Source organism: Ambystoma mexicanum, chromosome 11 (genome assembly GCF_040938575.1).
Source record: "Ambystoma mexicanum isolate Mex_15411 chromosome 11, UKY_AmexF1_1, whole genome shotgun sequence".
NCBI lineage: Eukaryota > Metazoa > Chordata > Amphibia > Caudata > Ambystomatidae > Ambystoma > Ambystoma mexicanum.
The window spans coordinates 542,874,533-542,888,778 of record NC_090934.1 but is presented as its reverse complement, the minus strand read 5'-3'; the positions used below and the strand labels follow the sequence as shown (position 1 = coordinate 542,888,778).

Genomic DNA, 14,246 nt, shown 5'->3' with positions numbered 1-14,246 from the left:
CTACCATCTGTGCCTCCCTCCTCCTCAGCACTGGCTCCCTTTCCTACTGTTTCTTCCTCCACCTCTGCACAGGCTCCCTTGCCTACTGTGCCACCCTCCTCCTCTGCATGGGCTCCCTTGCCTACTGTGCCTTCCTCCACCTCTGCACAGGCTCCCTTGCCTACTGTGCCTTCCTCCTCCTCTGCCCAGGCTCCCTTGCCTACTGTGCCTTCCTCCACCTCTGCAGAGCCCCCCTTGCCTACTGTGCCTTCCTCCACCTCTGCAAAGGCTCCCTTGCCCACTGTGCCTTCCTCCTCTCCATTGGCTTCCCTACCTTGCCACACTGTCCAGGCACTCATGTTGGCCTTGGCTCTTCCGCCATCCTCCACTATCCCTCTGGCTCTCCTGCCACACCCGGGGGGGGGGGCCATTGTCCCCTGTCCCCCCCCATGGAGGACCCTCAAAGACGGCAAGCTGCTCTACATTGCCAAGCTCAACACCTGCTCAGCTGTCAAACACTCGTCTGGTATCTGCAACCTCCTTGAACTCTTGGACCTTGATGTGCTCGCCATCACAGAGACATGGTTCAAGGATAGCTTTGTCACAAGCTTTGACACACTCCTCCCTGAAGGCTACAAAATCCTCTCTGTGCCCAGACCAAAGAAGACAGGAGGGGGAGTGGCGTTCATCCCAGAATGGATACCTGTGTCTACCATCCCACACAAGCCTACTCCTTCTTCGAGTGCCTAGTCTGAAGGCTCTCACTCTCTCCAAAATCTTCTCTCCTTAAATCCACCTACTATCGACCACCTGGACAGTCTACTCTCTTACTCTTGGAATGGGCTGACCTGGCCTCTTCTCTACTCTCCTCCTCCTCTCATCTCCACCTGTTGAATGAGCTCAACATCCATTTGTACTCTCCTGACTCCTCAGGGCCTTTCCACAACCTATGTGACTCCCTTTCCCTCACTACCCTACTCTCTGGATCCACGCACACCGCAGGCCACACCTTGGATGCTCTCATCTCTACTGTCACCCCTCTCTCTACTCCTTTCACTACCTCTCTCTCATGGACTAACCACTCTCTTCTCTCAAGACACCTGAAGCTCTCCTCTCCTCTTGCAGCAACATACCACTCGGCTTCAAAGTCACCAGACCCATGAAAAAAGTGACAGTGGTTGCCTTTGCCCCACCTACACTCATTCACCCACCCCTATGGCTGACTCCCACCCTGACACAGTCCTCGCTAACCTCAATCTCTCTATCACCAACATTCTTGACACTCTTGCCCCTGTCATGAGGGTCCGACGGAAGCCGTTCAAAAAGTGCAACTCTTGGTACGACTCCGACCTAGCTGCGCTTAAACGTAAGTGTAGGGCGGCTGAGCAGAAATGGAATGCGTTGGGCGAACCATCTGACAAACTGGCCTGCCGCCTCCTTCAAAGGCAATATCGACTCTGCATCCACTCCAAGAAAAGAGTCTTTATTCAAGCCTGCATCTCGGCTGCATCTAACATCACAGCCGAACATGTCAAAGTTTGCAAGGAACTGGCCAATCCTGCAGCATCTCTTCTTCTGTCACACCCACCTAGGGTCTTTGCTCGGCCCTGGCTGCACACTTCACCACAGAAATCCATGTCATCCTTTCCACTCTTGCTTCCACCCCACAGCATACACGAACACCTGAGCCTCCCTTGGCCCCCTCTCCACTTACCCTCTCTTCTCTCTCACCCGTCACACCTGATGAGGTTACCAGACAAGTCCGATCTATGAAGGCTTCATCCAAACAGGTGTACCCCTGGCCCTCTAAATCCATTAAAGACAATATTGACTCCCTCGCCCAGCCTTGGCTGATCTCTGCAATCTCTCCTTTTCCATTGAAGTTTTCCCAACTGCCCTCAAGCACTCCCTTGTACAACTTTTGCCCAAAAAACCCTCTGCCGACCCTTCCATTCTGGGCAAACTCCTGGAGGAGTTGGCTATCTCTCAGCTGACCCTCCACTCTGAACCTATTGGTTGCTTCCACGACCATTAGTCTGGCTTTAGAGCATCCAGAGGCACAGAAACTGCTCTTCCGAACACCCGTGAAGACCTCCTCTCAAATCTTGACACTTAGACTCCCTCTGTCCTCATTCTCCTTGATCTCTCTTATGCCTTTGACACAGTTAACCACAACCTCCCGATCGCACATCTCTGTGACACCCTGGGAATCAGAGGTCAGGCTCTGGTGTGGTTAACCTCCTTTCTCTCTGACCACCCATCCCAGGTGGAATTTGGAGCCTTTCTCCTGACTATAGCTCTCTCAACCTGTGGCGTTCCCCAGGTATCTAACCTATCCCCCTGGTTCTTCAACATCTACATGGCTGCCCTGGCACATGTGATTGCCACCTTCAACTCTAACATCCATTGTTACACGGATGACATGCAACTATCTTTCAGGCTACCCTCAGCTTCCTCCTCCTCCTTGCTCATATCTGACTGTCTGTCTGCTATGCAGTCATGGTGTGCTGCAAATGACCTCGGCCTCAACACCAGTAAGACTGAGACCGTTTGCATTGGGACCCTTGCTCCTGCTTTCCCACTTTCACTCTGGCCGGCCTCCCTTGGCCCTGTGCCCACACCCACCTGCGAGGCAAGAAACCTTGTGGTCATTTTCAAATCCACTCTCTCCTTTTCCTCTCACATTTCGGACATCTCTAAAAAATCTAACTATCGGCTATACCTCCTCAGAGGTACGCTACCTTTTCTTTCTTTCCCTCAGTGGCTCACTGTCTCCAGAGCTCTGGTTCTCTCTAAGCTGGACTATTGCAACAGCCTTTTTTTCAACCTCCCTTTTCTGCCCTGCGCTCTCTGCAACTCATCCAGAACAGAACCGCAAGACTTATCCTTGGCCTCAATCCTAGGAACCGCATCTCTCTGGTGCTGAAATCCCTTCACTGGCTCTCGTGGCTGTAAGGATCAAGTTCAAGACCCTCTGCATTGTCCACAAGGCTTTCTGGGGCCTGGGAGCGACCTACCTGCAACGCTGCCTACCTAAATACCGTCCCTCACAAGCTATCCGCTCTTCTTCCTCCAACCTTTTGCGAGTGAGCCAGTTCTTCAAGCAGAGATTTGGAGGGAGATTCTTATCTTCAGCAGGTGCCTCCTTCTGGAATACCCTCCCTGCTGCCCTCTGTCTTGAGCCAGATCTTCCTAAGTTCAGGAAACTCTGCAAGATCTCCCTCTTCTTCTCTTCTTTCTCCCTCTCTCTACCCTGCTAACCTAGCTCTCTGCTCTTCCCCTCTCTCCCTCCTCTTCCCTACAATTTGTTGACTGGCTGCCTGGTGAACCTCAGAATCTCACAGGTTCTGGGCTCCCCTGCCAGTCCTCCTTCGCACTTTCCTCAGGGCCCTACACACCACCCACACTCACTGCACTTCAGAAATAACCAAAGAGAGTGGCTCTCTCTGCACTTAACCCAGTCACCACCGACTGGGTGCACTTGGACCTCCCCCCTCCCTGTGACCGTCTGTGCACCTGCACGATCCGTACGCCCCATGCCTGAAGATCGTCTGTCTGTCCTCCCTTGTCTTTACCCTTTAATTGCACTGGTAAAACTGCAGAATCGCCGTCATGCCTATTTGCTGTGTCTTAACTGTTATATGTACTTTACGCACTTACTCTGCCTGTGCAGACGATTATCGTCTCAGAGTTTCAAGGGCTGTGAGCGACTGTTGTTTTTTTCCTGATGTTCCCACCCTCCTTGAGCACTTTGAAACACTTGCCTGTGTATAGGCACTTTATAAATAAACAATACTATACCATACCCCAAATGTGGGTGCACTCTAAAGTGGAGAGGGAGATGAAGTGCTGTCAGCTTGCGGCCCATCAAGGGTGCTTTTGCGGCTGTGCCATATGGCAAGATAAACCCTGACATCCCACAGAGGCAGCCTGCTTGTAAATAGGGGATTTGTAAACACAGTCAAAGCCCACCTTGGAGGTTAGCATGCAGACCCCGGCATGAGTGCTCGTGAGGCTCTGCATCACTGCACTGGTGACACTGAGACACGCACGCCATGATGAAAGAAGTTGAAGATGGCGTGGTGGTGGCCTCCTCCTACACACTCCACCATCGAGCTCTCACCGATCTAGTGGCAGAGCTGAAGCACAACAAGGAGGCTATCATCAGTTTCTTTATGGAAACCCTATCCCTGAATTCGACATCACCGGAGCTCCAGTAACATTGGGCCCAAGGTGGGACGTGTGGGTAGAAAGGCTCAAAATGTTTTTGACAAAGCCTTAGAGACGGACTACATGGTGATGAAGGACATGTTGCTATTCTTTGTGAGAAGTGAGAAGTGAGGTGTATCAAATATTCAAGACCCAGCAGCCCAGAGACAATTGATATGACGAAACAAAATGTGCAGTGCAAGCATACTTCTGCCCACTAGTCAAAAGGGACTATAAACAGTTTTGTCTGCATCAGGTGCACCAAGACCCGCTGAAACACTGGACTCCTACCATGAATGCCTTCGCCGCCTGACCTTTTCTTGCTGACTCTATGATGAGACGGCAGAAATCAGGGAGCAAATCAATCAGCACTGTGCATCTTCAGCGCTACGGTGCCAAATCCTGAAAGAACCATACATTCCATTGCAAAGGATCCTATGATCCTTGAGCTCGGTCGCACACAGAACTTGCAAACTTGAGGGTCAGCAGATATGGAGGAGGACACCAAAGCTGGACGTACAGAAACAATGTAGACAGTTGCAGTGAAAGGACCACCTAAACCTCATGGAAGGTTGTGTCAGAAGCACAAGCCAACTGGGGCCAAGCAAGGTGATGGACAACAGAAGACCTGCGATACGGTTGGAAGTTGGTCACCGCACGACCAGGCACATCCGGCAGCCGGCCTTAACAAACTCAACGACATATATAGACTCTGCAGGGCACCATGGTCAATAGGGCAGTCCAGCCAACCTCCCCTGACACCACTGAGGCCATGCCAAAGGAGAGTTGCAGTTCTGGATGATGACCAATGCTCTGTGTTGTCAACGCTAGAGGGGGCAGCAGACATTAAGGAAGTATTGTTTCCTCCATCTGTCTTGGTGCACCAGGAAAATGCCACAAGCCCAGGTGCTCGGTGTCAATCATGGAAACTCCCATTCTTATTGACACTGGGGTGTCATGCTATCTTCCCAATTTGGCAGGCTATGTCCAACACCGAAACTGTCCCCACCCGGGTTTCCCATCTTCACATGCAAATGCAACATCCTAAATGTAAGGGGAAATACAGGCAGCAAGAATACTAAAAATATGAGGGTTCCATGTTGCTTTAGTGTCTCTGCCATCTTGGATTAGGCCTTGTTTCTGCCGTATCCAAGAGAACTTGTTAAGTTGCTGAGTATGTGGCAGGATTGCAAGGTAATGCAAATATTAATCATATTAGTTATTGTTTCAGGGATGAGGTTCCTGTTATCCTTTCTCATGAAGCTTTTCACAGGGAATTTAAACACAGGGAGCCATAACGATTTATGTCTTTAGCTTTAGTCAGATGGAAGTACAATAGTTGCAAAAGGCATGTCCTGGTGTGAATTAGGCCTCAGGTCAAGGCACTGCCAAAATGCTGAACAGGCTCTGGGTCTACTGCCCTCTAGTGAAGTCTTAGGACTGCCGTGTTTGTGGCAGAGTGGTTTGGTAGCACAAATAATACATGCAATCACTTGTCAGGCCTCTGTTACATGTTCTTCAATGAGGATTTCTCTTTCCCAAGTGAGATGAACATTCTGCAAATTGTCCTTTGCCTAGCTGTGTAATGGGGACAGAAACATGTTTCAATGTGGTGGTTGTAAAGATATGTTTCACAGTGAGAACTCTGAAAGGTCTGGGAACGTCGAGGGTGCCAAGATGTCTAGGGTCATGGGAAAGGATTTTAGTGTATCTATTATTATTACCAACAGGTACTGATTTCATGTTTTACTTATTGTCCTATTAGGTAATCTGTAGGGCGATGGATTTTGAATATCACGTGTAATGGTTTAATTTACTAACCAAGAGAATAGGGTAATGTATGTTGTTCTTTAGGTTTGTAAATGGCAACAGCCAGTGGGAGAATAGGGATTTGCATTTACTTAATTTCCGGAATATATTGTAATTTTGTGTTTTCTGTCTATAAATACTGTAGCCTGATATTGCAATTTGTGCACCTCGTTACAGTTTCCTGGATTTATTGGAGTCAAACAGCTGCTGGCCCGCTGGCGTGGTCTCCAATGCTCCCTGAGGACCGCGGGGAAACATGAGACAACTACAGCTACCAGAATCCCTAGAGACTATTAGAGCTACTAATTGGAACCACCTGTATACTAGCACAGCCTCCCCGATGAAAGTTTGTGACAGGAAAGCGCTAGGAGAAGAACAAAAACAGAGCAACAGAACAGCAGAAGGGATCCAACCCTGTTAATACTTACTAAGTTGTTTTTGGGATCTAACCCAGTTATTTGTTATGAGGTATAATTTGACTGGGAACTGGAGTGTGCGCCTCGCCATCCTCTTTTTTCTATATAAAGGGAAGCAGTTGAAAAATAGACTGAGCATACTTGATTTATGGAAAATGTTTGTAGAGGAAGAGAATGTCCCTGAGAATGGTAAAGAAAGAGCCAGCCTGGTGCACAGTTAGGCCCCCACCCGCCTCCTTATGGATCCTACCCTCCAAATCCTGCCATAGGATACACTAACCCCCAGTTCTCACCCCCAACTGAAGACACAAAAGGAATGTTAGGGAAACCCAGGGATACAATCAGAGACCCACTGATTTTAGAAATTGAGAATAAGGCTCGCCGACAATTAGAAGCATCATTACAGAAGGCAGAGGATGGGCTGGCAAAAGCAACACAGGGGAAAGGGTGGCGGCAGTGTGTGTCAATGGGCACAGAGCAGTGTATAGTGAGACAGCTTATTTTTAAGATTGATAGTAAAGGCATCGAAGATCCTCAGATAGACGCAAAGGAGGAAACAGCCAATTTAGGGGAGGCTACAGGGGGTCCACACAATATGAATGAGTGCAACAACAGTGTAAACTATGACTTGGTATTTATAGATGGAGAAGTATAGGGTGATGATGATAGGTAGGAGACAGAGGACGCAGAAGAAATAACACCATAGGCTACAGGCTAAGACCACGGCTTGGTCGAATGGCCCTAGCCAAGGGTAAGAAACAATGGAACGTATTGCAGTATAAAAAAGTGAGGAACACAGTTCCCATTGCTGCAGAAGGGACCAGGAAAATTGCATTATGTGCCTTGGCCCCACATGGATCGGGACAACTTAATGCATCTACATATGCTCCTTGCCCTCCCTCACCACAGGAGCTGACAAGTGGATTTATGTCCTAGAGAAGCACACAGCAGGAAAAATGTTAGCTGTATGAGATATAAAGCGTTTGTTCACCTCCCTGATGGGAGAGCAGGCTGATGAGATATTGGAAAGGGGGGGGAGATATAGGGGAGTGATGTTGCCCATGATGGTGCTCCATTTAACAACTGTCAAAAACAAATATGGAAAGTTTTGAGAGACATGTACCCTGACAGGCCTGACATCACAGCTTGCATGATAAAGGTAGATGTGAACCACACACTCAATATCCAGCAGATACAAGAGATACTGTGGTTAGAGGCTTAGGATAAAAATATTCTAACACATGTTGTACAAGGGTCTCAGCGCAGAGCCACTAGCCGATTTGAATAAGATGGTTGGGATCGAAGCAAAGGGATGGCCGAAATACAGGGCCACATAATACATTACCGAAGGCAGAAACAGGAGAAGGATTAGCTAAGCTGAGCATGGAAGGGGTGGTAATAACAAGCACCATGGAAGGACAACCTGAATACAGACCCATGCAGGGAAGGACGGAGGGGCTGATAGATGGTAATGGGGAAATGGGAGGTTTCCAGAGGGGAAGAGGGGGTGTAGAGGAGGAGTCAAATGCCTCTACCGCAAGTCCTACCCCCGGTTTACCTATATGTTGGGAATAAGAAATTGTGACAAGTAAAACACCAGTGATGATGCCTATATCACAGAAATCCTTTGAGACAAGGTATCCATTGAGAAAACCTTATTTCATGTATTCTCGGAGAGCTGACAGTCTCCTCGGGGAGATCCCTGAAGACGTGTAAAGATGAGTGAAAGAGAAGATTAGTGATGTCACACGAAGAAAGGATGATGCACTGAGAAGAGTGATCGAAGGAAAGACTATATAGACCACATAAACTCTGATGACAAAGCGAAGAGTTGTGAAGACTTAAGCACATGGAGAGAAGATTGCATGTGTGAAAACCACTGAAGAAAATGCAAGCCGTTTTATAAATGTACAGATGCTGTAATGCAAGTAAAACAAGTAATCATGAAGGCTGGCTATATATAGTGAATAGACTGCAGGCAGTGACACCAATATATAGAATCTGGATATTTGATGTTGCAACTTTAGCAACCCACGACCCGTGTAGGGGAAGGCTAAAAGTGTGGTGCAGCAGAAGGAAAACAGCTGAGGATCATGGAAGAATCGAGAAGGCTGTCTGGCCCAGTGTCAAGGGTTGGGACAACCGAGAATTAGTTATCTGTCATGAAAGATACAGAGAACGAGAGGAGCAAAGCAAGCCCCTGTTAAGGTGCGGTAGAAAAGACACCATGAATGCCAAGTTTTACTCATTTAATATTATTTAATGCAAAAAGAAGCTCAAACATGGTCGCCTGTCACGTGGGGTGGATGAAAATAGAAAATGGGCAAGCCACACCGAGACTTGAAGATAAGAACATGCTCATACTCCCTTCTATTCTCAGAAACAGGGATACTTTGCAAGGCCAAGTTCAAAGACAATTCAATTGGCAGAAGGCATGAGTGATGATGGAGGATGGGCTAATTGGGTGGGAAGACATGGTCAAGTCCACCCACTGACACATGGGGTACCAGTTTGCGTGCTGCTAGCGAGTACAATATTCCAGAAGGGTACAAGCGTTCCAACCAATTATAGAGGGCCACGTAGCAAAGAGCCGTTGTGTATTTTATGACTATGAAGATGACTTGCACTAGGGGTGGGCATAGTTGTCCACCTGATTATAGAGATCCAATCACAATCCAATCCTTTACAGAAAGTATACCTAGATGTTCCCTGTAGACCAACCACAATCCCAAGTAGGTTTTCTTAGTTTGCCACATAGTATGACATCACGGATTATGAGTTTTTACTATAAAAGTATATTTTTTCATGTGATGCTTTGAGATTATGCTGTGCGACGTCCGTTAATGTCCGTTGTTCTACCTGTTTTAGATAATTGTTTATAAAACAGATTCCTTTGCCAACTTCTTGAGTCGTTTTATTGTTTGGTGCAAGAGTTATTCTGCATCCCCATCCATCTAATAAAGCGCTACCTCACATAAGAGGGCCATAACGGTTCATGTGGTAGCAGCGATAGGATGGTTAGACCCATCGACTAGTAGGTCTCTAGAGTTTCGGACGATCGGACACCCTCCGCCATCTAGCCGGAAGATCGCAAGGTTTCCTGTGGAGAGTGGCCAACATAGAATTTTGCAAGAGAATCGAGATGGTGGGACGGGTCCCACTTTGACGAAATCCTTCCTGGTTTCAACAGGTGCTTGGCGGACAGAAGGCAAAAGTGGTCAGTTGGAGGGGGGAGACGATACCGAAGGCCTTAAACTGAACGAACGAATGGTGAGTAAACTTAGGAAAATGGCAAACTGAGGGGTTGGGATTGTGATGATTATAAAAGTAACGTGGGTGTTTAGAAGAGTAACAGGGATTGCTTGGAAAAAACAAAGAGCATTGTTTAGTAAAAGTAAGAAATGAAAGCCCGGTTTCCTAGTCAAGGGAGCTCAGAAGTGGTCATCTCACACTCCGATCAGAGTAAAATAGGCTTTGCATCAACAGGTTCACGTTAGGAGATGACCTACATCCTAGTCAGGGTATTCTAGGGGTGAGACGAAAATGAGTACCATGGTTTAATGTAAAAGAGTCGACTAGTCTGTCTGTTTGTGTATGTTGTGTATGGAAAAGAAGGTGTTGAAGAGTGACACAAATAGTTGTCTAAAGGCTGAAATCAAAGATAAGAGGCTACTACCTCTCTACGGTAATTGTTGGCGTCGACACAGAGGTAGATTGAGATTATTGAAAAATAAAGATTTTGAGTGGCGAGTGTTGGAGCGCTCTCATATTTGTTTTTGTTTTCTTAAAACGTATCTGTGTAGACACTGGTAAGTATTGACAGTCAATGAGACTTGTCACAATGGGAGAGGTAACTCCTCTAATGCATTTATGTAAGACATTGCCAAAACATATGCCCAAGCTCAAACAGTATAGTGCAGAATGAGTAAAAGGCACAGCAGATAAAATGTTCATACCATGGCCACAAGGGGGATCGCTGTCAAAAGCAGTATTGCAACACATGACCACATACTTGCACACTGCTGTAAACGGGAAAGAAATTGGAGAAGAGGCTAGAGCTTTGGAAAATGTATCAAGAGGAGAGAGAGGATCCGCCACCTGAAGAGTGCATGCTTAATCAATGCAGGGAGTGAGCCTTCTGCTCCCTTTACCCCACCAGAAGTAAAAGGCGATAGTACGGAAGATATAGGACTGTATACATTAAAGGAACTAAAGGAGGTGGCGGGGTATAGTAATCCGATATTTGAACCGCCTGCTTCTAGCAGTGATCATAGTCTAGAAGAGACCAACAGAAAGGAGGAGGTCTTTAAAATTCTGCAGAACAAAGAGGAGAAAAATGAACGACCGAATGCAACAACAGACATAGAATGGGAGATCAAGAGATGGAAAGGAGAAAAGGATAGAGTTAACGAGATAGCACTTGTGCAGAAATAATGGATGGGCGGACAGATATTACTTAAGCTAGATGGGAAAAATATTGAGGAAGTCAGGCAAAGGATGAACAGGATAAAAAAGACAGAGAATGGGAAAGAAGATTGAAAGAGGATGAACATAAGAGAAAGAATAGACAGCAGTGAGAACAGATGTACCAGTAAGAGCAGCAAAGAAAGGAAGAAAGGGCGGAAGAGCAAAGAAAGTATAACAGACAGAGATCAATCGAAGAACGAGATAGGCAAGAAAGGAGGTGAGAATAGGAGGAAGCCCAGATATTAAGGGATAAAAGGATGCAGAGATGAAAGGAAGAAGAAGAACAAAGATCAGGAGAAAGGAGAGAGGAGAGAAGACAAGAAGAGGAAAGAGTTAGATGGGATGCGAGAAAGAGAAGAGAATTAGATGAAGAATTGGAGCAAAAAAGGAGACAGCGAGAGCGTGATATTGACCGCATTCGAAAGGAGCTAGTGGGACCAAGTCCAGCAATACAAAGGGCCATATAGAGGAGTTTCTTCTGTTAAAGGAGGCAATGCCAGGGCCATCTACGGTAGCCCTGGAAGATCATTTTGGCATAGGGAGCATCGGAGATAGGATTGCTAATGCCTACCAAGACTTAAAGGAATGTAGAAAATTGGGAAGCCGAGGGAAGGGGGATCAATCCCTGGTCCTCCAATCACAAAGCAGAGAGAGAGACCTATTCAGTCTCAAGCATAGAGCACTGTCTTTAGACAAGTTGACCTTAAATAAGGGCAAAGGGGACGAGAGCCACACTAGCTGGGGGCTGGATATGTCGGATGAAGAGACAGAATCCTTCCGCGGGGACGAGGGGGAAAGAATATGCAGCCCGAGGGATGCCTGCAGACAAACAAGGAAATAAGATGGTCTGATCTAGAGCAGCCTAAGGATAGAATGCCAGATCCCATGGTGTATCTAGAGCAACCTAAAGGACAATCACACAGCAAAAAGGGAGAGTCACCACCATATGTGAACAGATTAAGGTCATTGCCAGGTAGAAAATGATCAGGAACCATTGTCCCTACTATGAATAGGCAGACAATGGGAGCTGATTGCAGGTTGGGGTTTACGCAGTTCCCTTTATCGGAAAAAGGAGGAGCAAGACCACAGTATATTCCGTGGCCACAGATGGATAAGAATAATTTAAGATGTAAACTCCTCAGTTTGACAGCGGGTGCGGGAAAACGGATTTATGAGTTAGAAGAAATGACAGGGGGAAATACTCTTGCAATAGGGGACATTAAGGGTATTTTAGCAGCCATTCCTTCGGAAAGAGTTGATGACATTTGGACGAGAGCTGGTTATTCGAGTGTCACGGCACAAAACATAGCACATGATAGAGCACCATTTAATAAATGTAGAGCAGATGTCTGGAGAGCTCTCAGGGTGTAGGATGCTGACACACCAGACATGGGTGCAATCATGGCACGTAAGATGAAAGTAGACGAAGATCCACTTTCTTACATTCAAAGTATTCAGGAGCGCTGGACTGTTGAAACGCGGGAACCATGTAGAAAAACAGAGGCAGTATTTTACCACATTTTATGTCAGGGTTGCCACAGCAGGTACAGAAGCAACTCAAGAAGTTAGTGGGAATGGAAGCAAAGCCGTGGGCAGACATACAGTGGACTATAGTGCTTCTCTGCCAGTTGTTACAGGTGAAAAATAGGAAGAAGGAAGATGCTAGGAAAATAGAGGAAGTCAAGTTAGTTCAGAAGAAATTATCAGAATACGCCATAGAAGGGGCAGTATTGACCAGCGGAGAAGGACTGGAAATACAGAAAGCAGTGGGTACATTACAGGGGAATAATAAGTGCCTGGTGGACCAAGGATGGAATGGGTTTATACCAGGAGGCAGAGGAATGGGCTATAGAGGAAGGGGTGGTTCTCAGAACAACCAAGGCAGATTTCAGAATATGCAGAATGGTAATCAAAATGCGCAAGGAGGATTTAATCAAGGGGGGATAGTCAGAAGAGCTCCTCCTATATGTTGGACATGTGGGATGACAGGGCACATTGCGTGCACATGTGGGAGCTACGGGTAAGTACAGAATGGGCAATTCTCAAGAGGGGGCACAGTTTATCCTCCAGCATATAGCTCACAAACTAGGGACGGGTTTGCCCAAGATCAGACTGTGTATCAAGCACAAGCACTGCACATTCAACAGGCACAGCAATCACAGCAAGCACTGCTGAACCCACTGCAAGGACAGTTACAACATGCACCCATGCAGACACAGGAGAACGCAAACACGGGGACAATTATTGACACCTAGAGTAGGGGGTGTCACTGTGGTGGGAGAAAGTCCTTTCACTGGTACAGGGATGAGTCTGTATCCACAATAGGACAGCTCACAGGGTGACTTGATGTGTTCAGTACTGTCAGTGACTCCAGACTGAGGGCCGATGTGATGATAGGAGGCAAATCTTTTTCTTTTTTAGTAGACACTGGTGCAACTCGCTCATGTATACCAGAGGGAAAATACACAATGTCAGGAATTGCCATGAATGCTCAGGGACTCTCTAGAGCTACAAGCCGAGTTCCTTTTATTGATGAATTACCAGTCTCCATAGGAGAGTGTGACATGTGTGTTCCATTATTATATTCACGGCAGACACCAATTAACAAATTGGGAAGAGATTTAATGATGAAGCTTAACATGACGATTTCTTTTAATGATGAAGGCATAGTGTGCTCCACTCCTGGGATACATTATATGAATGTGGGTGAATTTATATTGGCATTTACAGAGCAAATGGCTCGGCGAGGAGTGCCAAAGGAACCAGAAGTTTTTCTTTATGGGCTGAGCATTCTGTTAACATGGCTACCCGGCTTAGTGGGAAGGACTATGAGGATGCCTGACACATTTCTGTTTAGGCCACAGATATCTATGGATGAAGAGGGTAGGACAGACTATTCCCTTAGAGTTAGATAGAGCCATAGTGTGAGGGGAAATGGCAATGCTCGGAGGAACAGATGACGAGGGCAGGCCATGGAGAAAAGTGATTGCTATTGGTGAAGGGTGCAGACTGACTGATGTCACTGACGACAACATGTTTAGAGATGACCCATTAGATGATGAAGTAATATTTGAAATGAGTATTACATATTGGATCAGGATAGAGAAAAGAGAGACCTCACAACGAATGATAATAATGTGGCAACGTCCAGCATTTTTTTACGAGGACATAGAAAAGGTTGCAAGTGCTTTATGGACTACAGGCCCCTATGATGTAGGCCTTTTGAAGGGTTAGGGGAGGTTAAGATAAAGCTGAAGCCAGGAGCAAATTTACCTCAAGCAAGACAGTACCTCATGCCTCGAGAGGCGGATGAAGGTATTTTTAAAACTATTTAAGCACTGATGGAGCAAGGTATTCTAGTACCAC

General features: G+C 46.7%; 1 long non-coding RNA gene across 1 annotated transcript in view; it reads right to left on the bottom strand.

Moving 5' to 3' along the window:
- LOC138504741 (uncharacterized) overlaps positions 1-14,246 on the bottom strand; it is a 171,208-nt gene that overhangs the window by 138,544 nt on the left and 18,418 nt on the right. The window lies entirely within an intron of this gene.